The sequence below is a fragment of the Diabrotica virgifera genome, chromosome 5, assembly GCF_917563875.1.
Source record: "Diabrotica virgifera virgifera chromosome 5, PGI_DIABVI_V3a".
NCBI lineage: Eukaryota > Metazoa > Arthropoda > Insecta > Coleoptera > Chrysomelidae > Diabrotica > Diabrotica virgifera.
Window position 1 is genome coordinate 247,289,687 of NC_065447.1, and position 26,827 is coordinate 247,316,513.

At 33.4% G+C, this 26,827-nt stretch overlaps 1 protein-coding gene and 1 long non-coding RNA gene across 3 annotated transcripts in view; both read left to right on the forward strand.

Annotated features, from left to right (window-relative positions):
* The window catches only part of LOC126884774 (protein held out wings), a 383,705-nt gene that overhangs the window by 185,584 nt on the left and 171,294 nt on the right, over positions 1–26,827 (forward strand). The window lies entirely within an intron of this gene.
* Positions 1–26,827, forward strand: part of LOC126884778 (uncharacterized) — a 92,034-nt gene that overhangs the window by 45,214 nt on the left and 19,993 nt on the right. The window contains exon 2 of the long non-coding RNA XR_007698150.1: positions 4,475–4,523. This is a non-coding gene — a long non-coding RNA (uncharacterized LOC126884778). The remainder of the gene's footprint in view (positions 1–4,474; positions 4,524–26,827) is intronic.

The window sequence follows — 26,827 nt, forward strand, 5'->3', positions numbered from 1 at the left end:
TCTTACCAGATTACAAATATTGTAGTATGTAATTTTAAAAACGAGTTCGTCTCTGTTAGTAGGTCACGCTTAGTTGATCTCACAGAGATTTATCAATTAAACAAATTGCAATAATAATAATTATAGCCCTCTTCGGAAAGCAAATATTATGTTAAATAATCGAAACAACCGATGCAGTCATTTAGCATGATCTCATAAATCCGCGAGATCTATTCCGACCATAATGTCAATTAGAAACAGCGCATTATTTGTTAAACAAATTAGATAGCGACTTGAACTATGACTCATGTCTAGCATCCAATAAAAAAGTCTTGTATATTAATAGCACATTCTGCCATATAAAGGCCGGCACTTTTTGAACCAATGGGTTCGTATGTAGGTGTGTTGAAGTAAAACGATTATGATGAGAATACCAGTAATCGCAGTTTATTTCAAGAACCTGATTGACCGGAAACGGACAATTTTATTTAGAAAAAACAATGAATTTATAAAAACCACGCTAATTATGAAAATCAACTAAAAAGAACAAAAGAACGGAGTGGTTTTCGTTCCGGACGCTCGTGTACCCGTAATATATTTTCTTTAAAACAGCTTATAGAAAAAACAATAACATCCAACACTGAATTGCACATTGTATTCGTGAACCTTCGAAAAGCCTATGATAGGTGTCCCAGCAGAGGCGTGCGGTCCATGGAAGCGGGCGAAGCACCTCTTCCCTATTTATACGTCGATATAAGAAAATATATTATTAATTAATATTTAATAATCAAACATTTTTTCCTAATCCAAGTAATCTACATATTACATAGGCAATAGGCATTGAAAAATATTAAAAAATAATCGCGTACGAACGAACTCAATATGCACACAATTTAACTATTCGGTCCACTTCTGACAGAAGCGCCTCTCAAAATCGCCGCTTGTCATGCAGTTGTCCCGTTTAAAAATTGGTCAGGGTTCAATGACCGCACTCACTAGTCGCGCGAATTTTGGTACCCTGGAAGCGATCGTCCTATCGCCTTCCCGAAAGTGAGATGCTCCGACTGTTACTGCTGCTAAGCGTACGGCTCCACGGGCGAGAAATTGACGCTAGCAGTAGCGGGAAAATTACGGCAGCAGCACAGCTGTAAAATCTTGGCTCCACGAGAACGGCAATTTACAACATGCATAGCGCCGCATCTGGCCGCATCTTGGTTTGTAGTGGTTCCATGCAGGGTCGGCGATAAAGGGCCTGCGATGGATGCACTATTTTTTTAACAATTGCAACGGCACGTGTTAATCTTACAACAAAAGGAATTTTTAGAAGTGACAATCCCTATATAAAATTTAGGTATAAACTGGTAGGTTTTCTACCCTTATATTCAAGGACAAAACTATAATATCTTGAGATTTTAAAACAAAATTAAATATTGAGAATTTTGAGCTATTTGTTGATTTATTTAATGAGTATCTATAGTTACAACTGAAATGTCAATATACATCAAAGTTATATGGGCACACTTTTGTAAAATATGCAAAATTTTACATTTTTGCGTTGTTTTGTATAGAAAATATCCAATTTGCATATTTGCCAAATCTACTAAAAAGTAGATAATAGGTATACAGGGTGTTTGGTAAATAATGGGCTATAGGTTATCCATTTTTGTAATCAGTATTTCAAAAGCTTTTAAATGAGGTGTCACATGATGTACTTTCCCATTTAAAAAAATCAAAGTTATGCCTGTCACCTGAAGAGGCATCGCGTAAAGTTCGAAACATTGATGCTATAATATACTATGATTATTTTAAAAATCGACCTGTCCCAGTGTTTTGCTTATGTGCTAAAAATAAATAAGTTAATAAGGGGGTAACACTTATTCGAGCGCACTGTATGTACTACATTTTATATTTGATTATCATAAATGCATAACCAATAAAATACTTACAAATTAAAAGCTATTAAAAGGTAATTAGAAGGATTAATCCCGGGATTCAATTTGACCATCTAAATATTTTGACCCTTCTTAATTTAGATATATATTTATGGGACTCAATTTACCTCCGCCCCTGTAAATTACTGTAAAAATAGGTCTGGACTTATCCATCTACGACATGACCTTGACGACTCGTCTTTTACCGATCTTGAGCGATAGTTTACAGCATCGTGGAGCCGCCCAGTATTATCGCTGTTGATTTCATTTATCACTCTTCATTTTACTGCTACTGCTAGCGTCAATTTCTCGCCCGCGGAGCCGTAGCCTTATAGGTATTACATACATTCGCTTAAAGAATATTTCGATTTAAATGTTTTGCAGAGAATTTTCCTTGTACTGATCTTTTATTTGACATTTTACAGAAATCAAATGGTATTGCATTTTGTATAAGACAAATTGATGATTTTATTAATACGATAATTAAAAAAACGAGAGCAGTTTAAAAATATTTGGGATAAAACTGAACATATGGGGTTTGAACATGAAAGAAAAATAATGAAGATTGATAATTTCGGAGACAGAGAGACAGAGAAAACAGAGGAAACAAAGAGACCTTTTGATAATATTCTACAACAAATGAATTATAGATTTCAAAATTTTAACGATTTAAAATTTGTAGAATTATATATAATCTTAATATTTCTAATTATAATTCACCAAACAGAGGAATTTATTTCACTACGATTAAATAATGAAAATTTTTTGATATCCCAGCTTTGCATTCTCAGTTAAGTGTCATTTATGAAACAACTGACATTAATCATAAAGAAATACCCAGAAATCTGGGATTTCTTTATAACTACTGGTTTAAACAAGTCACTGTGTGAAGTGGTCAAGTTGTGTAAATTAGTACTACTAACTATCCCAGCCACAAGTGCATCAGTTGAACGAAGTTTTGCAGTATTAAGATGCATTAAAAGTTTCAAATTAAAAGTTTAAAAGAAATTCAACAAGCGAAGACAGACTTTGAAAGTTAGCCCTATTATCCATTGAAAAATACTGCATTCAACAATTATCAGAAGTTGATAGGAGAATAGACCTCGAGTATAAATAAGTGTCATTTTAGTGAAAGTTGTGTGTTGTGGAAAATGCCTCGGAGTATAATTTTTTTTTTAAATAGGATTCTTCTTTAGAAAACCAAGCCCGGCGCGAGGACTCAAGGCCAGAGCTAGCAATACAGATCAATGATAGGTCACTAGTCACTAGAAATAGCGGGAATTGAGTGCCTCACTCATTCACGCGTCACGGATTTAGTGTGTGAGTTCTTGTACCCAGGACGTCTCACATAAGTACTTTGCTGATAGAGAGCCCCTGCGCATCAGAGTGTTATCAGGTGGGAAGTGGCTTGACCCTCGACCCTTAAGAAAATATTTTTATATCCTTATTGAATCGCTTCCCCTTTCGAAAAAGTCACCGCACGCCACTGTGTCCCAGTCAACAACTTGTGGAAAGCAATGGAAGATCACGTCAAATCACTTTACAAAGGCAATGAGTGATGAATTAAGTCGGACAAAACTACTCAAAACTGTTGTAAAGTCGATAAAGGACTTCGACAAGGATGCTGCTTGTCACCGACCCTATTTTTTAAAATCTTATAATGGATAAAACACGAAGCAAACTGGAAGAAGAAATGTGGATACATGGGAGTAAAAATTAAGCCTTGTGTTTGCTGATGATCAAATAATTTTAGCAGAAGACAAAAACGACATCGTCTACATGCTGAAAAAGCTATAACAGGAATTTGAGAGCTGGGGTTGGGGTTTGAAAATAAATTATGATAAAACGCAATACATGGTCATTGGCATGGAAACAGTGCAGAAGACCTGGAGATAAATAAGTCCGTGAAACAAATAAATAAATATTTATAGCGATACGCTTTAATTACTATTTTTGCTAATTTTATTTTCTTAATTTTTAATAACTTTTCTCAAAACGAAACAACATTAGTCATTTAAAATTCACATGTAATACACAAACCATATGCCAACAAGGGCCGTTGATTTCGAGAAACGAAAATGTATCCCTAAACAGATTGTATAAAATTAATGTTTTTTTTTCAAGGAAACACTAATTGATTACGATGCCAGATTGCCAACTCTTCATGTCAACTTCTTAAAATACAAAACGGTTCTCGTCTTTTAAAATGCAGCTGCAGTAATTTATTGCCCTTCTGGCCATTATCGCAAAACCGCAAAACTTGACATAATAGTTGGTGGTCCGGCAAGTCAGTCTCTACACAGCATGCGAACGATGCAGACACACCCTTGCTCTCGCTAACAAACAACCCTCTTTCGAGATATAAGCAAAGCACCGCTTGTTTACCCAAAATAAATAAATATATTACTGTTCGTTGTTACACTTATTTTTTATTAATTCCGTCAACACACACCAACTGGAATATATTAAATACCTTTCAATTTTTCAAAATTTCAGACTGATATTACATACATATGCTATACGTTTATGTCAACAAAAAACTTAACCAATTTTTTCTTTTTCAGGTAAGAATCGACTTCCAGTTCGATCCAATGATTATCACTAACAGTGACTGTAAGTATGCCACACATTCGCATGATCGCATAATGCTATTAAAATAATTAACAATGGCACCCTATCAATTATTTGATTATTGTTTGTTTGTATGTAATGTAAACTTAAATGTTATGTTGCCTTAGTTGATACTTGCTTCTTTTCTCTCAAGCGCGCTGGACTGGAGAATCTCGTGGTTGTGTGGCGGGTTATATAAAAAAAACTGAAGTGTTAGGCCGCTATTATATTAGGCCACCAAGTTGCTCCACCAGTGACTCATGACGTCACGGGGCATTTAAGTAAATGGGACCTATTAGACTACGGCAACTGGTTGCGCCACCAGAAATTGTCGATCTGGTGGCCGAACCAGTCCACCAGCCGGGTAACCGGGTCTGGTGGCGCCAAGCCGGGGCATCATGTTATATGGACCCTATTAGACTGAGCAACTGGTGTCGGCCACCACTAGTTCATTTGTATTGTAATCGAGTGCTTCGTATTTCTTTTCTATTAACTTCTATATTTTCTATTAACAAGCGTATATTTTTTTAAAACCTTTTTTGGTGATTTATAAATATGCTATATTAAAAAGTTCTTCAAAAGTTCAAGGAGATTCACTAAGCCCTCTACTGTTTAACATAATATTGGATGCAATAATAAAACAAGTGAAGAAAAAAAGAGGGTACAAAATGGGCAATAGAGAGATAAAAATACTCTGTTACGCTGATGACACCGTGTTAGTAGCAGAGTGCGAAGACGACCTACAAAGATTATTGCACGAGTTCAACATTAACGCAAAAGAAATGAATATGAAAATGTCAGTCCAAAAAACAAAAAGCTTAGTAATTGCCAAAGAACCAATAAGATGCAAATTGGAGTTAGACAATCAAATTATACAACAAGTAATGACTTTCAAATATCTGGGAATTAATCTATCAGCCGACAACAATATCGAAGAAGAGGTAAAAGACCAAATAATTAAAGCCAGTAGAACGGCCGGATGCCTAAACGACACAATTTGGAAAAACAAACACCTAAGATTGGAAACAAAGGCCCGAATATATAAGTCAGTTATTAGGCCAGTTATGACTTACACGGCCGAAACAAGACCAGATACAAGCAAAACACGAAGACATCTGGAAACCAACGAAATGAAGATCTTAAGAAGGATTGCTGGAAAAGGACTACAGGATAGGATAAGAAGTGAGGAAATCAGACGCATATGTGGAGTAGACAATATAAATACCTGGGTAAAGAACAGAAAAGAAGAGTGGAATGAGCACATAAGCAGGATGTCTGAATCAAGGATAGTAAGAATAGCCAGGGACAAGTCACCGTTAGGCAGGAGAAGTATAGGACGCCCAAGGAAAAGATGGAATGACAACTTAGGGGCAGAATGAAAGGCACCGTTGAAGAAAAACAGGCAGTACTGCCTATATAAAAGAAGAAGAAGAAGAAGAAAAAGTTCTTCTCGCTGATTTAGCCGTTAATTGTTTATTCATTGTTTAAACAATAAAAGCTCTTTTTATATTTTAGAAATATCGGTGAATTCATCACTTTACCTTGATCAAAAATGTTTCTATTTTGTTTTTAATTATGCTGAATCCGAATGTGACGTTAATTGGAAAATTTAAAAAAATTGAGCTTTTATATATAGGTACAGTATGTCTGCGTAACTTGGAAACATGTAGGAAACTTTTTTCTTATCAATTTTACGAAAAAAAAATATATTCTTTATACAATGCTCTGCATAGTCTATGTTATACGAGGTATGTCAAAAAAATTGTATGTAAAGTACCTTTAGATTTCACAACATCGAAAATGTTATTATGAAAAGTTATTATGAATTAAAAAAACTATGTTTTGGGACTCATTAATTTTATTACATCATTCTAATTGAAAAAAAAATGCAATTTTTTTTAAATTACTTATACCCAACATCATTTTATTACAAATACCTATAAGTATTTTATTATTAATTTTACGAAAAAAGTTATTTGTTACAAAAAGCTTTATATGGTCTAAAATCTAAGATGCAATCATAATATATAAACTTTTATCAATTCTATACGAGGTATGTTAAAAAATATGAATTTCGTCCAAGAGTAAAGTACCTTTACAGTTCACAATATTTCAATTAGAAGAATGTAATTGCATATTCAAACATAACTTTTAATTCCGTACAACTTTTTATAAAACATTTTTCGATATTGTTTAATATAAGGATACTTTACTCTTGAGCGAAATTCATCTTTTTTGACATACCTCGTATAAAATTCACAAAATTTGATTCTGATGGTTGCATCTTATATTTTATACTATTAAGAGCATTTTATGAAGAATAAAATTGATAACAAACAAGTTTCCAATTGCATTTGATTATTTTTCCAATTCCAATTCATTTTATTATTTTTGCTGGTGGCTATTCTCGGCCACCAGTTGCCCGTGCTCACAATTTGGTGGGCCCACTAGTTGCGCCACTAGTTGCGCCACCAGTTACCTAGACTAATAGAGCCCTTAGGCCGTTATTAGACTAGGTAACTGGTGACGCAACTGGTGGCGCAACAAGTGGCTCCACCAAATTAAAGCACACAAAATATTATGGGCAATTGGTGGCGGATATGGGTAACTGGTGGTCGATATGGGTAACTGGTGGTCGATATGGATATAATACTGGCCTTACTCTCGCGAGATTATACGAATACTTAGTATGTGAATGCAGGCCGAATAAACTTAGGGATGATTAGGACGGTCTCTACACGACAATAACAATAATAAAGTACTTAAAGAAAAAATGTGTGTGGAGGTGGAGGAACATTCATCATTATGATATGTTTTTATTAGGATAATCATAGTGCTCTGGATCAACTGACTCACTGAATGGAATCGGTTCGAACTCGTACATCGTACAATTCATTTCACGTCTTTCTATCTAGGACTTAATCGAAGTTTTTCTTAATCTTGGATTGATTGATCAGTTGGATTATCAATCCAATTTTTTCCAGCGATGTTTTGGATATTGTCTCGCTGTTGTATGTCGCTTGTTTGGCCCTTCCACACTCCTTTTAGTTTTTTTAGGAATTTCAAACCAACAAATTGTGTGTCCACTTATCCAAAGGTGATAGGGGATTATTTGATTACACATCTTGTATCCTGTGTCCTACGTTGAGATTAACACATCCAGAATCGGTAGCGAGTTTTTGTTTTTCACTAAAGTGAAGATAATGGATTCTTTTGTCGGTCTAAATCGCAAATTGCCTAAGTCACAAATTGAAAATTTTACAGGAGAGACAAAAAAGTGTGGAGTTTGCCTATGTCCTATGAGTAAAATAACTTTCGTTTAGCGAAATTGCCGCGAAATAAAATAATAATTGTGCTTTAGTCGAGGAAATGAAGCTGAAAAAATGGCAAAACCTCGCAATTTTTTCGTCCAGCATCGATTTGTAAAAAAATTTGGGATTAGGCTCATTACACCCTCTAGTTCATTTTCTATATTGAGCCGTTGTACGCTTTTGGTTTTTTAAGGGTGAAAACTACCCCTAATTGTAAAAAATTATAAAATAACATTTTAAACTTTAATATTGTTAACATTTGGTTCCTATTAGTTACATAATGATTGTTTTATGCTTTAAGATATACTATCATAATATTTCAACCCTTAAAACCACCCTTGTAGGAGCAATATATAAAAAATTTACTTATCCTAAACGAATAATTTCGGCTTGCATCGATTTACATAAAAATTTGGGATTAGGATCATACTTCTACTACTATCATTGTTTGATTTGCGTGTATAGATATAATGCTATGTGGAAATGCGATCAATGATTGTCCCCGTTTAGGATTTTGTCCTCTTCAGGGTTTGTAGTGAATGTATAGTGTTGGCAGCAAAAGCAAACAGTCCGAAAAACACACTGGGGCAAGCGCCGTGTCCTGGTGTTTTTGGATCCTGGGTTATGCCGGACGGTGGTGTCCAGAAGGCTAAGAAGTCAACAGAGAAGAAAGTTTGATGGATTGTTGTTGGTTCCATAGACATTTACGTGTACTGTCCGTGCTTTGCTCTCGACCAGTCTCCCTAGAAACCATTGTACAACGACAGGCGAACCTGCGTCCCTCGTCGGCGGTCAGGAGGTGGCTTTGAGCGCGGCGTGGACAGTGTGCGTTCGAGTGGAGAAAATAGTTGCGGCTATTTTCTTGGGACGAACAGGTATAATTGTGCAATGAAGTTGGGAAACCGCAAAAAACCAACTTCTCCCTGTTCGGGGTAGGGAAGAGGAGATGTTAAAGGTGGGTACGGTAGGCTAACGGGGTAGCCTCGAGGATGTTTTCGTACTCCACCGGGAGTTCGTCAATGCATGTTTGCATTAGAGCGGACGGTAAATGAATCTTTTTGCGTTTGGGCTTTCGGTGGAGTACGTGGCCGGAAGATGAACAGGAACATTTGAGAGATTCTTGTGTGTCGGAGGGGGGCCGTTGATTACTTTGATTGTGAAGTTCCTGTTGAGAGAGTTTATTCTCTCGGTGATTTTGGGGATGTTCGAGATGTTATGGATTTCGTTTGAGGGATATCGCCAGTGCTCATAGTTACATCTACGCAAGATTCTACGTTCAGCGCTCAACAACCACTCTTGTTTTGCTCTAGCGCAAAGAGAGTAGAGGCAAGATTTGTACTCCATGACGGGTCGAATAAAGGTCTTGTAAGTGTGAATGAGAGTCTTCTTGTGTGTCTTGCCAATTCGTCCAGAGAGAGAGTTGAGAAGTCTGGCCCTGTTCCTTACCCTATCTAAAGTTGCCTTTAGATCTGCGTTCCAGTTAAGAGTCCTGGTGAACAGAACTCCTAAATAGTTCGCAGTCGGACTAACAACAAGCCTTTCTCCCAACAGTCTCAGAGGATATTGGTCGTCTTCATTAATTATGATTCTATGTGACACAGAAGGGGCGCGAAACACAATTGTTGTTGTTTTGTTCGCGTTCAGCGTGACTCTCCACTTACAACACCATTCGCCGACACCGTCCAACAGAGCCTGGGCTCTTCTGAAGAGGAGTCTTGGGTTGTATCGAGAGGTTGTTGTGAGCAGAGCCGTGTCGTCTGCATAGAGAAACAGCCGAGTGCCTGGGATATTTTGGTTAGTGATATCGCTGTTGTAGATTATGTACAACAGCGGTGCTAGGACTGAACCCTGGGGGACTCCAGCTTGTGGAGTGAAGGGGGTGGACTTTTGATCACTTATTTTCACTCTGGATTAGGATCATCTCACCCTGTACTTCTTATTCTATATCATGCTTAAGGGCGTTGATTATTTTTAGGGGAGTAAACTACCCCTTATTGTCAAAAATTATATAAAAACATTGTAAACTTTAATATGGGTAAAATTTGGTTTTGATTGGTTTAAATAATGATTGTTTTATACTTTAGGATATGATATCATAATATTTCAACCCTTAAAAACCGCCCTTAATAACATTACAGTCTTTATAAGTAGATATTTTAATAGATCTATACAGAAAAAAAAGTAGAATTAAAGAATTTAAAAAACATTTCATTACACAAAAATACGAATCTACAAATATGTACAAATACAAATAGTTTTTTAGTCATCTTCCAGTATATGAACCGGTTCTGTGGTATTATACATACATTGAAAATTATTCATAAGCGGACTATCCGAATTTTTCGAAAAAAAAAATTGTTTTATAAACATAGCTCCTTCATTTTTGGCGATAAAAAGTTTTTTCAAAAATGAATTTGTAGGATATTTAAAGAGTTATAAGACTGTGTGAACTCAATTCCGTAAGATCCCTAGTTTATAATTAGGGTGGGTTTAAATGGCTCGAGTAAGGAGGTGTTTTCTCGTAAATAGAAGTTTTAAACAAGTATATCTCGCTAACTGTTCAATGTACTGAAAATATATTAATAATTAAATTTTAGTTATTAAAAAAGATACAATTTAGCAAACTATTATTTTTTTCGTATCTGTAGTATTTTCGGAGATATTTTGAAGTAAAAGGTGAAAAATGGGAAATTCCAAAAAATTAATTTTTCTTTAAACTCCAATTTTTCTAAAATTAGGCCTTTAAATAGGTCAAGCTTCTTGGGTGTATTGATAATATAAATATAAAAGGAATTACAGAAAGTTATGGACAAATTTTTAATTAGGAGGGTAGTTAGGGGGTTGTTTTCACTAATTTTTTCATAGAGAAAAGAAGGTACCGACATTTTTTTTTGATCATAAGTCGCTTAATTTTCAGGCTAGAAACTTTTTATTATTTTTTTTTGAGAGCCCTAGCCGTATACTTTAAAAAAGATTATTTAAGTTTTCTTCGAAAAATGCAAAGTTTTTCCGTTATTTTACTTTGAATATTTCAAATTATGCATTTGACGAAAAAAGCTAACTTTTAACATGCCATATCTCGTTTTGTATTGGTCTAAAAGATATTAAAGAAAAAGAATTGGGTTTGTGTTACTAAAAGATACAATTTTGATATCTACAGTTTTTTTGATTACATGCGTATTTTTCGAGGTATTCTCAAAAAACCCTCTAAAAAAGTCGATTTTTTCATTGAAAAACTGTTACTTTCAAGCGCGAATAACTCGAAAAATATTAGTTTTACGAAGAAAATGTAATAAACAATTTTTCTTAGAATTACTTTTTACATCGATTTACATGGTTAAAATGTAATAAAAAATTCCCGCCCCGAGATGGGGTGGCAACCACCCCCAAGGTTTTAGCGTACAGCGGAATGATATAGAAAATGATCCTTGGACTATTCCCTACCTTCTGTGAAAATTTCAAGTAAATCCATGCTGGACGAAAAAATTGCGAGCCAAAATGCTTCATTTCCTCGACTACTTGTAGGCCAATCAAGTTAGGTTTTTACTAGACATAACGGAAAAGACGAGGTTTGACAGTTGAAATGTGTAGTATGAGATATTACAAAAAGACTACCATCTTTGGATTCATCAATTTTTTAGTGGAACATTTTTTAAATAAACAATCAAAACGTAAAACTTAGTTTTTTACTCATAACTTAAAAACTTGTTTATTTAGAAATTTGACGTCCACAGGTAACTTTCTCAGAAAAAAAAGATACATCGAATGAGATACGCTAAATAAAAATCGGTTAATAAACAAAAAAGTTATTGTAAAACGGATGACAAAATCATTGTTTTTGAATATAGTTAATAACAATTTTATTGTTTGTTAAAATACGTTTTAATATACCCAAAATTGAGGGCACTATGGTGTTTGAATGGTTTGCAAAAAATGGTCCAGATCTGTTAAATAGTTTTCGTAAAATTGAATTTGTTTATAAAATTTTTTGAAAAACGAGTTAATTTCTGAGGCTGGTCCAGTTAATATGACTGAATGTATCTCAATAATCCGGGGCTCATTTCCTTCGTTAAGATGTATACTAACAGCTTATGAAAAAAAAAGTAAAAAAAAAATTACATATACGTACACAAAATTATTTGTTAATAAATAGCAGTTTTTAAGCTTATAAACAATTACAATAATTTCGTAGAAATTAGATCAAATTAAATGGCAATAAAAAATACGGAAAGCTGGTTAAAATACACAACTTTCAAAAAAAAATTTTAGGTCCTACGACCCTTGGGGTCTGAGATAGCCCCTTTTTTTGAAAAAATCACCGTTACGTTAATTAACAACACTAAGAGCTGAAATTAACCAATCTTTTATAAGAAAAGTCAAAGTTTTTAACAAAGTTCTTAGTAAGAAAAAATGTTAAAAATTGTTTAAATAGGAGTGTTATAAACACAGAGTATTTTGCGTTCCGACTAAAGTAAAAAATAGCGGGCCTAGTCGACTGACTGAATAGTGGGCGCGCTTGGCGACCGGCATGCGGCAGCAACTATTAAAATTACGTTATCCCGACCACAAAAATCCACTTTAAGGTGAATAACAAATTTTCGTCATTCCTTATGTTTTCGAGGTCTCTGAATCCGAATATGGAGTTAATTTTTTTCTAGAATTAGTGGAACATTTCAAAAATCAAATTTTATGCAAAAATGCGAAAAATCAATTTTGATGATTTTTCAATTTTAACTCACTGTATTTTTGGTCGCTGTAAATATATCCTTTTGAAAATTATACTGTGTTATCTTTGAAGCATTTAGATAACAATGAGATTTGTCCAAAATGACTCAACACGTTAAAAGAGAAGTTGTTAATTGTTAAACATTTTGTCGTCAGATTTCGTTTCATGTTTACTTAAAAAAGTTGAGTGACAAAGTTTTTAGTTTATAATTTTAATTAACAGAGAAATAAAATATAATTTATGAAGAAGTTTTCCAAAAAAATTTAATTTAAAATATGCAATAGGAAAAATGTTATGTGACTTTATAGACGAGCGGCACACCCCAAAAAAAGCTTATTTCTCGAGATACTGATATTAATTTTGGTCATACTTTATATTTTTGATGGTGCTCAAAACTAAAATTAGGGTTGTTTTGAATTTTACATGGGGGAACATTATCAAAATCGCTACTGTACCCTAAAAATAAAAAAAAATCACGTTTTTTTGAGTTTAATTTGCTACATCTCTGTTCCATTGTAATATTTTTTTCTGATATTTTTATAGTATATATTTCTCACCTTTCTGAAGACAATGGGACCTGCTTCAATATTTCTGTCTTGCCATAAAGAAAGTTATAAATTGTTTGAAGTAAAAGGTGCAGATTCTTGAATTGCAAAGTTTAATCGCAAAAGTTGAGTAACAAAATTTGAAATTTAGCTGTTTAATTAATTTTAAGTTAAAATCTAGAGTACAGAGAACAAAATGGTTTATAGAAAAAAAGTGGTGTAACTTTTAATTTTAAGAAAAACGTGATTTAATTTTTTTTTATTTTTAGGGTAAAATTGCGATTTTGGCAATGTTTCCCCATCTAAAATTCAAAATAAAACTCATTTTCGTTTTCAGCACCATAAAAAGTATAAAGTAAGACCAAAATTAGCCATTCACCACACCGTGGTTGATATCTCGAGAAATGAGCGTTTTTTTTGGGGGGAGTACCACGTACCACTCGTCTATAAGGTCGCGTAACTTTTTTTCTGTTGCATATTTTGACTTTGTGGCCTTTTTATTGTTATTTTTTAAATTTATTTATTTAAAATATAATTTTACTAAATAAATGTGCAACATAATAATATTCATAAAATTCAAGTTTCTACCAAAATATATAAATATAATATTAAGCTTCAAATCCGGTATACTGTCAATGTTAAAAATGGGCTGCAACGGTCTAGCACTAGCGAATGCTAGTCCGCGAATTTATTCTCATTCGGCTGCGCCCATCATTTTTTTTTACTTTAGTCGGAACGCAAAATACTCTTTCTTTATAACAATACTGTTTCAACAATTTTTAACATTTTCTCTTGCAAAAAACTTTGTTAAAAACTTTGACTTTTCTTATAAGAGATTGGTTAATTTCAGATCTTAGTGTTGTTAATTAACGTAACAGTGATTTTTTCAAAAAAAGGGGCTATCTCAGACCCTATGGGTCATAGGACCTAAAAATTTTTTTTAGAAGTTGTGTATTTTAACCATCTTTCAGTATTATTTATTACCATTTAATTTAATCTAATTTCTACGAAATTATTGAAATTGTTTATAAGCTTAAAAACTGCTATTTATTAACAAATAATTTTGTGTACGTACGTGTATTTTTTTTACTTTTTTTTTCATAGGGTATTAGTATACATCTTAACGAAGGAAATGAGTCCCTGATTATTGAGATACATTCAGCCATATTAACTGGACCAGCCTCAGAACTTAGCTCGTTTTTCAAAAAAATTTATAAACAAATTAAATTTTGCAAAACTATTTAACAGATCTGGACCATTTTTTGCACACCATTCAAACACCATAGTGCCCTCAAGTTTAGGTATATTTAAACATATTACAATAAACCATAAAATTGTTATTAACAATATTCAAAAACAGTGATTTTGTCGTCCGTTTTGCAATAACTTTTTTGTTTATTAACCGATTTTAATTTGGTGTATCTCATTCGATGTATCTTTTTTTTCTGAAAAAGTTACCTGTGGACGTCAAATTTCTAAATAAACAAGTTTTTAAGTTATGAGCAAAAAACTAAGTTTGACGTTTTGATTGTTTATTTAAAAAATGTTCCACTAAAAAATTGATGAATCCCAAGATGGTAGCCTTTTTGTAATATCTCCTACTACACATTTCAACTGTCAAACCTCGTCTTTTCAGTTATGTCGAAAAACGGCTTATTTTTTACTAACTTGATTGGTCTATTGTGGGAATTGTCAGGCGGTAGCTTTTACCGTCTACTACTAGATGACACCAAAAACAGTTTTCGCAAAAAATGGACTTAGGAAATTTGCGATTTGGACCGACGCTTTGGTATTTCCATTTATAAAATATTCAGGGGTAACATGTAGCAAATTCTGTGTGATGAAATAAACGCTGATTTTATGTCGCACTCACTTCACCATCCTTTAGTGAAGACGCATTAATTGTAAAAAATACATCTTAGTCCATTCTTTCACGGTTTTTGCTCTAAATTTTAAAGAACCGCTTGGATTGACATGCAATTTGGCATGCGTATAGCTTACATGTCAAAGAAAAAAAGTGATATTGTGCCGATGTGTGCTTTTGCCCTGGGGGTGACTTTCACCCCCTCTTGGGGGTGAAAAAATATATGTCCAAAATAAGTCCGGAAATGGGTAAACTGACTAATTTTAAGTAACTTTTGTTCTATAGAGCTTTTTTGCCAAGTCAACACTTTTCGAGTTATTTGCGAGTGAATATGTTAATTTTTCAACAAAATAACCACATTTTTAGACGGTTTTTCGCAAATAACTCAAATAGTAAGTGTTTTGGCCTCATTAAATTAAATTTCATTCGAAGTACCTGGCCTATTTACTTGCCCAGATATTGTACTAATTTTTTTGTTTTCTCTTTAATTACCTTTCGTTAGTAGTAAGTAGTTGTAGCCTCAGTAAGTAAGAACAACTCAAATTGTTAAGTCGTTTCGCATAATTATCAAGTGTCGCCAAAAAACGCCGGTTTCAGTTATAGTAAAAAATAAATTAACCCTTTCTCCCTCCTTCCTTCACCTTACTAATAACTGAAGACTTCTCGACCTACCAGTTAAAATAAGGTAAGAATTTTTTTGTTATTATTTCCATACAGTCCGCTTTAAATTCGTTTGCGTAATAAACCAGCAATCGCCACCCCATAAGTTTGGTCCTTCGAGCCGGATCTGTCTTGAATCAATTTCGTTGTTGTTTTGCCGGTTCAAGATCTATCGTATTTTTCGCGCTGGATTAATTTATTTAAAATTATAATTGCAATCGGTATAGTATATTTGTCGTGTTAAAATCTAATTAAATCGTAGTGTACCCTTTTTTTGTCGTGTATCGAAAAACCTTGTTCTTCGGTCGACTATAGCTAGGACATTGAATTCGTGTTTTTGCTTCTGAACCCATCGCTTAGTGAAATCGACTTTGGTTAATTAAATATATTTGATTTGGATATTTTGCAAACCTAAAAATAGTTTGTTTGGATTTAGTTTAATAAAATTTTAGTATCTAATCGTTGAAAAAATATATACACCTAACTACTATTCTTGACATATTTTGGTTTTTGTTCCATTTTATTTTTTCATCATTGATAATTTTTTGAAAGAATTTCAATATTTATTATTAAACATGCCTAAAATTCAAAACGAACTAAAATTGGAGCGATTATGCTCTAAACGTGAAACTATCTTTCGTAGGGCTCAATTATGTTACGATGCCGGGTCGGCCTTAGAAAAAGATCCAGAAAATGCCTCGAAAATGCGTAACTTTGCAGTTAGATACAGTACTTTCGAAAAAACTCTATCAGAATATGAGGAAATTGTTCAAGATTTTTTTTGAAAAAAATGTTCTTAGCAAAAATATAGATTATAAAAAAGTAAAAAAAATGGTGTACGCGTTACTTCTCTGGATCTCGTAGAACCAGAGTTATAGCCAATGAAAAATAAATTCATATTCACCAAATTTTAAATAGAATATTTCGACGTGACATATCCAAAAAATTAAGCACTTTTTGGGGAACCCCATTATAACTTTTTTAAGGTGTTTAAAAAAAGCTTAATTTCTGATTTTACAAAAAGTTTCTAGCATTAAATTTAAGCAAGTTCGCTCAAAATAAAGTAGGTCCCTTTTGTTTTTGCAAAAAATAATCGGGAAGACCACCCCCTAATTAGCAACTTAAATGAAATTAATCGTTGCCGCTCCACAAATTATTTTACTTATGTTGTGTTTATATGATCTGTAAGTTTCATCGATCCAAAGTGCTTATTTTTGAAAAAATTTGGTTTCAAAATAAAATTTTTAAAAATTTACATTTTGAAAAATATGTTTTTTTCAAAATAACTTAAAAATTGTTAGAGATACCAAAAATCTCGAAAAACAAAAAAAAGTCAGATTTGCTTTTCTGAATATCATGTATTTTTTTGTTTTTCTGTTAGACAAAAATTGATTAAGATTTGGTGCTTCTAAATTTACATACATTCGTGATCAGTGACTCGTTCAACCCCTTTTAACTACAGCCCTTTCAATAATAAGGACGTTGAACCGATGAAACTTACAGATCATATAAACAATATATACACGAGTCAAAAAACTTGTGAAGTCGTAACGATTAAGTTCATTTAATATACTAATTAGGGGGTGATTTTCTCGATTTTTTTACCAAAACCAAAAGGGACTAACTTTATTTTGAGCGCAACTTGTTTAATTTTGATGCTAGAAATTTTTTTTTTTAAAACAAAAATGAAGCTTTTTTTAAACACTTAAAATAAGTTATAATGAGTTTTCCCCGAAATGTGCTTCACTTTTGGTTATTTCACGTTAAATTATTCCATCTGGAATTTGACGAATATGAACCTATTTTTCATTAGCTATAACTCTGCTTCTACTAGGTGTAGAGACGAGATATATACACCATTTTTTTAAATTTTTTACAGGCTATATTTTTGCTAAGAATGTTTTTTCCAAAATACTTACTATTTGAGTTATTTGCGAAAAACCGTCTAAAAGCGTGGTTATTTTGTTGAAAAAATGAACATATTCACTGCCAAATAACTCGAAAAGTATTGACTTAGTGAAAAAACTCTATAGAACAAAAGTTACTTAAAATTAGCCAGTTTATCCATTTTCTGACTTTCTTTGGACGAATATTTTTTCACCCCCAAGAGGGGGTGAAAACCACTCCCAGGGCAAAAGCACATATCGGCACAATATCACTTTTTTTCTTTGACTTATTAGCTATGTGTATGCCAAATTTCATGTCAATCCAAGCGGTTCTTTAAAATTTAGAGATTTTGCAATATTTTACCGTTAAAGAACGGACTATCTGTGCAATTAACAACAAACAATCCAACAAAAGAACCGAATTTATGTAAATTAGATGCAGCGAAAATTTCTCACATTTTTGCACCGGGTGAGGTCAATCCCTTTTTTCGGTACCAGCTTCAATTTCACATCCTGTATCGTCATTATCGGCGAATTCTTCGGTCCGTTGTCCATATTTTTTTTTCGAGATACTACTAACCGACACTTGTTTTTCTCTGAAGACTTGCTCGTGAATGGATGGCCTAATATGGATTTCCAAATCATCATCGATTCTTGTCCGGACCTGTCGCGGAATGTCTCTTTGTAAATGCCAAAAAAATCGTGGTTTGATTGCCAATTGGTGCGGCATACGAAGAAGGCCCTAAACGTCATATATTTTTGTGTAACGAGGAAAGGTTAATGCAAGTTAATAGTAATATAAAGGTGGAAAGTACGTATCGGTAGAATAAAACCGTAGATTCGTATTTCTGACTTGCTGCAGTGATCCTTTCCCAAGTCAACATATGCCTATTCTAACTTAGCTACGCTGCGCTGTACTGATGACATCTTATACATATTTTGTTTTTTTTTCATCTTCCTTGTTGCGAGACATGCACTTCCTACCTTGAAATTACTATTAACTCGCATTAACCTTTCCTTGTTGTTTGATTGTTTGAAACTTACTATTCTAACTGGGAAATAAGCCATAATTTAACCTAAAAAATTATTTTTAGTTGCCATTAAGTCATTGTAATGTGAACAACTCAAATTTGCTTCCCACGTTTTGGGAAATTCAATACCTTACCTAAGGGCATTATCCTTGTTGCTATGTATCCATCCTAAGGCATTTTATTTAAGTATGCACCTTTAACCCTTAAACGCCCAACCTTTTTAGGATCCATGTACGCCCAAGGGTGGGTAAAAAATGTCCACCTCGAAAATAGCTAATATATTTATTGAGAGTTGTTGAAAATGGATTAAACTTAAGAATCTTATGCTTAATAAACACAGCATCTTCTAAAATATTAATATAAACAATTTACAAACCTTACAACAAAATTACAATGTACATCAAAATTAACATACCAGTAAAAGCCAGTTTTTCAGATTTGTCGATTTTCTCCATATTCTTTCTTTCAGCCTCCTCATTGGCGGATAATTATGTAGATTATGTAATTATACATCGATAATTATATGGATTATCTTCCTACCAACGAGAAATTATATAGAAACCTTTAGTAACAAGTTTTGCCAAGGGTGTACTTTTTATGCCCATCCATATTTAACTCAAGATGCTGCTTTTATTTTCAAAAATATTGGTAGAACCAAATTAACATTCGATAATGGGTTGTCTTTTTAACTAACAATAAATAATTTTAAAAAAAAATTTAAACACGTAATAAATATGTTACAAGGGAATACGCATTAGGTGGACATTTTTTACCCACCCTTGGGCGTTTAAGGGTTAATGCATCCATATAATATTTAAAGGGTTTTTACCCGAATATTTCTTTGGTGGCTCAGCTGGCATCCAATCTGTCTAACACTGATGATGGTTTTTTATAAAATCGAAAACGTTTTGTAGTGATGTAGCCCTTTTTAGGGATTTTTAATAAAAAATGTTTACATTTTACAAAGGATTTTTTCCAATTTTTGGACAATTTCAGTTGCCATTAAGTCATTGTAATGTAAACAACTCAGTTTGCATCCCACTTGTTGGGAAATTCAATACCTTACCTAAGGGCATTATCTTTGTTGCTATGTATCCATCCTAGGCATTTTGTTTAAGTACAGTAAAACCTGCCATATCCGGATCAATGTGGCGACAGACCGATCCGGATATAAAAAAATCCGGATATCAAGACCACTTCTTTTACGTTTGCAAAAGATCACTTTGAAAGACCACTATGAAACGTTATCTCCTTCATAGATTCCAGACTTCCAACTTTCGTCGACAGACATTAAGATTCTATAATACATTATTTCGTCGTCTTTTAGTTCTTTGGGGTCGGGATGAGAGGGTGCGTTGTCCAACAGCAGGACTGCCTTTCTCGGTAGATCCGGACGGCAGAACCGTCCGGATATGGGGAGGTCCAGATATGGCAGGTTGTACTGTATGCACCTTTAATGCATCCATATAATATTTAAAGGGTTTTTACCCGAATATTTCTTTGGTGGCTCAGCTGACATCCAATCTGTCTAACACTGATAATGATTTTTTATAAAATCGAAAACGTTTTGTTGTGATGTTTTTAATAAAAAATTTATACCTTTTACAAAGGATTTTTTCCAATTTTATTTTATTGACGTTTCGACTTCCACCTCGGACGTCGTTATCAAAATACAAAATATTACAAAATTTTTAAGTTCAATTTTGCCATATTTCCCAGTTAGAATAATAAATTAATAAATGCCACGAAGAAATAGCTTCAGAACAATATTGTTTGAAACGTTCTAAACCTTTGGCATCCCTTTCCTCAGGTAGATGTATCTTCCTCCGTGGATGTGTTAGTTGATGCTCTAGAATCCTCAGGGTCTTCTAACATTATTCCTGATGATCATTTCCCAAGTTAACATACTCCTATTCTAACTTGCCTACACCGTACTGATGACGACCAATGAGTCTACGTATCTACGGTTGCATTCCGTCTTATACATATGATTTTGTTTTTTTTTCATCTTCCTTATTGCGAGACAATGCCGATGACATTAAGTCGAATGAATTATCTTGAAAATAGCGACTCAAATCATATAATTTTAGTGTCAATGAAGCAATATAATAAATAAATAAATCATTTCGTTGTGAATCGAAAAAAGAGCCGTCTTATTTTAGTTAGTTCAGAGAGCGCCAAAAGCACTCTAACTCAGTGTTGCCAATCGGCGGATAATTATCCGATATGCGTACCTTTTTGAGAGTTGTCGTATCTTCTTCGTATCTTTAAATAAATCGGATAGTTGCGGATATTTTTCAGTGTATCTACCATCGACTAAAACTTTTCATCCATATATTCCCAACACCAACAACACATTAGTTTTGTTTGGTTCCGCCCAAATTTTTATAAATAGTCTATACTGGATGAATGTTAGTGACATCCGATACTTTTCATCTTTTGACAAAAGGGACATGTGCCGATTCTTTTGTTTAGAATTTAAATGCACAAGTGCATCCACTTAAGGCATACTAATACAATTCAAATTTCAAAAACAGTCTGCCGTCCGATGTTATTGTTTTGATGAGTATTAGTTCGATGAATATGAGTTTATTGCCGTCCGATGAGTTTTTAGTTTTTAGTCTTTAAACTTATGAAAGCTAATTCACGCACGATTTAGTTTTATTTTCATTTTATGTAGTGCAGTGCTCAAGTAACTCAGGACTCGTTAAAAATAATGCATTTTAAAAGCATTGACCAAAAATTTTGCGCCTATGCTATTAATGTAGCTGTAGTTTATTTTGTATTGATTTATTTATTTATTTTTCCAGTACCTAGTGTTAGGTAGTTATTACGTTTTAATAAAATAATATTTAAAAGTGTTTTTTTTTACTTGAATAATTATAATAAATTTATATAACGATCCAAATAATGAAATATTTAGATTTATTTATTTATTTATTTAGAATTTAACACTTACGATAATACAAAATACGAATAATATAATAATAGTAAGTAAATAGTATTTACATACTTGAATTAGGTAATAATCAGCTAGGATACAAGATTTTCATCTATAAACGAAAATTTTTAAACCGTCAAATAGAGAATCCAGTAGATTAAAGGGCCGGTTGTTCGAACGCTAATCAGCAATGGAATCAACTGATCATTATCAAATATTTAATTACTGTCAATGTCAACTTTGATTGGGTTGCTGAAAACATAATTGATTACAATTATGAGATTAATTGATTAATTAATCAATTTTGTTAATAAGGGAGCGTTCAAGTATTACGTAACGCAGGTTGGGGGGAGGGAGGTTAAAAATCTTCAAAAATCGCGTTACGTAATACTTGAACGCTCCCTAATTGTTACGTTAATTGATAATTAATAATTAATTAATCAATCAATTATGTTAATTATCATAATGATAATTGATTACAATCAACTGATTGGCGTACGAACAACGGATTTTGTTATTTGATGGTTGTTAAGGGGACTAAAAGAATAACATTGGCAACATTGATTTTAATAACAGAATAATTTTTGACCTAGCGTACCTTTTCGTGACAAATCGGATATTTTTCGAGCGATCATCGGATAATCTAGAGAAATGCTATTGGCAACACTGCTCTAACTAGATTCAGCCCTCATTAGGGTTTCTTCAGAGAGGGCATATTTAATTCTCTCTGAATCACTAAAATTCGGGCCGCAAAAAGTAATATTCGTTGTAAACAACTTCCGTGTGATAATAATATGTACTCTATAGGTGTTCACCAGACTGCAAGTCTATTATCTTTGGTAAACACTTGTAGTCTAAATACCTTAAAGCAATATTTGTGAATTTCCTCCGACGACTTCCTATTAAGTAAGTATCTTATCGTCCAATTAAGTTGTAGTATGTTGACAATTAATTCTTATCAGAATTACCAAACAGCTGTTGATAGCAGTTTTATACTGTTGGTTCACGTTGGATGTTGCCCTCCAATATTCTAAAGATTATTTTAGTGAACGCAATGAATCGTCCCGGACGTCTCGATTTGTAGGGTTAAAATAGAAGGAATTTATGTTGGGGACTTTTGATGCATGCCAGATTATTTAAATACTTTTTAAGACATTCCTAAATTATTTGCATACAGTAAAACCTCGATAGAACGGACCTCTATTTAACGGACTTCGGATATAACGGACAAAAAATCAGATTAAATGTAAAAAAAAAAATTTAATGCAAAAAAATATGAGAAATCGAATTCTAGAAGGAAAAACAACAAGGAAACATCTCAGCACTGCTTTGTGCTAACGCCGATGGATCGCATGGATTGACTGCTATAATTGTTGGTAAATCTCGTAAACCTAGTGTTGTCAAAGATATTATAATCATCAAAAGGCATCATCTCCCCATTTCATATTATAGCTCTAATAGGGCATGGTTCACCAGAAATATTTTCAAAAATTGGTTTTTAAGGATTTGTAGCTGCAGTGAGAAAATTTCAAGAGAACAAACTGGTAATACCGCCTAAAGAGGTTATAGCTATTTGTATAACAAGGGAGGAAAGTGCTTATTTTCCTCCCGAGAATGAAGTTTACTGCCAGACGCGTAGCGGAGGGCAGTAATCATTCAAGGGAGGAAAAGGCACTTTACTCCCATGTTATACATATTATGGTTTTTCCACCTTCCTCAAATTAATAACAAGTCATTTTTCATTTTTACTTAATTTATTTATGTAACTAACCAACAAAATTTATGAAAACTAAAACTAACAAGTAGGTACAATATAACTGTCAACTGTCAAATATAAGTCAAATTATTAATGTAAACATTGTTAAATCGAAATAACAATTTACTGTTTTTTACCGTTCTGCAAAATACAGGGTGTTTTATAAATAAACGTTAAAATGTATAGATACTTACGTAATAGAAAATAGATGTTGTACAGGGCGTCAATAAGTTATATTTCATGAATGAAATACCATGACGTCACTTTTACTTTTCCTCCCTAGGGAGGAAAAGTACAACTTTGCTCTCTACAATCTGGTCCGGAAAAGTATACTTTCGGTAGAGGTAGGTGGAAATAGCTATTTGTATAACAAGGGAGGAAAGTGCTTCTTTTCCTCCCGAGAATGAAGTTTCCACCTATCACCAGTATCATTTCCACCAGTAATCATTCAAGGGAGGAAAAGGCACTTTACTCCCATGTTATACATAATATGGTTTTTCCACCTTCCTCAAATAACAAGTCATTTTATCATTTTTACTTAATTTATTTATGTAACTAACCAACAAAATTTATTAGAACTAAAACTAACAAGTAGGTGCAATATATCTGTCAACTGTCAAATATAAGTCAAATTATTAATGTACACATTGTTAAATGAAAATAACAATTTAGTGTTTTTTACCATTCTGCAAAATACAGGGTGTTTTATAAATAAACGTTAAAATGTATAGATACTTACGTAATAGAAAATAGATATTGTACAGGGCGTCAATAAGTTATATTTCATGAATGAAATACCATGACGTCACTTTTACTTTTTCTCCCTAGGGAGGAAAAGTACAACAAAGCTCCCTACAATCAGGTCCGGAAAGTATACTTTCAGTAGAGGTAGGTGGAAATAGCTATTCGTATAACAAGGGAGGAAAGTGCTAGTTTTCCTCCCGAGAATGAAGTTTACTGCCCGACGCGTAGCGGAGGGCAGTAATCATTCAAGGGAGGAAAAGGCACTTTACTCCCATGTTATACATATGGTTTTTCCACCTTCCTCAAATAATAAGTAATTTTTTCATTTTTACTTAATTTATTTATGTAACTAACCAACAAAATTTATTAGAACTAAAACTAACAAGTAGGTACAATATAACTGTCAACTGTCAAATATAAGTCAAATTATTAATGTAAACATTGTTAAATCAGAATAAAAATTTACTGTTTTTTACCATTCTGCAAAATACAGTGTTTTTAAATAAATGTTAAAATGTATAGATACTTACGTAATAGAAAATAGATAGTGTACAGGGCGTCAATAAGTTATATTTCATGAATGAAATACCATGACGTCACTTTTACTTTTTCTCCCTAGGGAGGAAAAATATTTTCCTCCCTAGGGAGGAAAAGTACAACTTTGCTCCCTACAATCAGGTCCGGAAAAGTATACTTTCGGTAGAGGTAGGTGGAAAAATATTTATTGATTTTAGACAAAGCTCCTGCTAATGCTAATCCCCTGAAAGTATTCTAAATTCAGAAGATGGCAACTTTAATTGTATGTTTTGCCAAAAAATACATCGCTTATTCAACTCATGAATCAGTGAATAGTTTTGTCAACCAAATGAGTATATTGCAGAAAGTTTTTAGGTGAAGTAGAAAAGTAAAAAAAGTAGCAAATAGCATAGTACTAACAAAACTTTATTCCTTTTTTAACTTACAGATTTGTACACTATCGAAATACAGTACCTACATAATTTAAAAAAAAATTATTGACTTTAAACCTATTTTTATAAAACGGACTTTCGGCTTTAACGGACATCCCGTCCCCCTAATTAGTCCGTTATATCGAGGTTTTACTGTACTTATTAGATTAGTTTTCAGTCAGACAGTCAGCTAGTGACTAACGCTTTCCCGCTCTTATCTTTTAGTCACATACTATTTTACAGCACATAAGTAAAACATGAGTGAATAAAAGTCTATAATATGGGAAAATTTCGATTTTGGTTTGGGGTGCACTGCACATTTAGCATTGAGACCTCCCAAGTGATGCTGGTTTATAAACATAGGATGCCGGATTAGAGGAAATTTACTATATTATTCATTTCGCTACATGCATAATATACTAAGGAGAGCAAACTCAAGTAGTCCATATTTCAAAGAAGAACACGAAGGATCATAAGGAAATTCATATCCAATACCTCAATATTATCGCTTACAGGACCAACAACTGCATAAACGTTTTGAGCGAAAAATCCTAAGAAGAATATGTTGTAGAGGAATAAAATAACAAGATTTATGAAGCAGGCGTTGCAGTTTTGAGTTGTGTAGAAGGTTCGGGGAACCCGACGTTATAAAATGCATTAGATAGCACACCTTAATGTATAGGGCACGCAATCAGGCAAGAGGAAGGTGCAACAGTCAGAAACATTTTTGACCGAAGAGGGCCGATTGGACAACAAGCCAAAGGAAGACCAATACTTAGGTATCAAGACAACTTAAAGGATGATTTAAAATCTATTGGAGAAAGCACATAAAGAGTTGCCATAGACAGGGGTAAATGGAGTATTATTCTGAAGAAGACCTTTGTAATAAATTATTTGAGTACTTAGAAGAATAAAGTGCACATGGAATTGACCATATGCTTACAAATACGTATATACAATAATGCAAAAATTTATGGAGGTGATTAAAGAATAGAAGAGCTACCGGATTACACCAGCTAACCATGGAGCAAGTTATGAAGGCCTCTTGATTTTAAATAGACAGAGAAATAAAAACCAAGGACTGAATATCTAAATGAGAAAATAAAAGAATACAGAAAAAATGGAAACAATACATAAATGGAATAGGTAGATGAGAAAGGAGGAATGGATGCATTCTATTCACTGTTGAAATGCTTTAGGGGACGATGGTTAGAGATCTGACCCGGGACAGAAAAACAAAAACTGTGAGAGGGAGGTCTTGCATATCGGTGATACTCCTTCATAACCCCCTACCGGAAGAAACAACTCATGTGGTACGGACTTGTTTACAGAATGAAGAATACATGGGAGACCACCAGGAAGAAAGAAAAAAGTATGTCCGAGAGAGATCTGACAATAAAGTAGGGCAAAAGATATCTCAGCAAATAGATAGGAAGAAAACTATGGAAACTGGGAACGAGAGGGCGACCCGAATAACTATAGGTACACATTGAAAACGTTCTTTCAAGAACACATCGTTTTTAATGATTCAGGACTGTTAGTTATTGTTATTACTCTCTATGTTGTAGATATGACAAATGATTTTCATGTGTTCTATAACTTCATCGAACAATGATTTTTCTTGTTAGTTCCTTACATACGTAGTAATAACGATTCTCGCGTTTGCTCGTTATATAAATACAATATGTAGAACTGTCAACTGCCATACTTCGTACACGTCCTTCAAGACCAAATCTAATTCTCAATAACGGGTTCTTCACCTTAACACACGAATACACTTATTGTTCATACTGAACTACAGTATAATTCAATAAGCGATGCAGGGCATATAAACAACGATAAATTTAGCAGATAATTGTTAAAGATGTTCCAAATGAGTCTACTCGTTCCGATAAA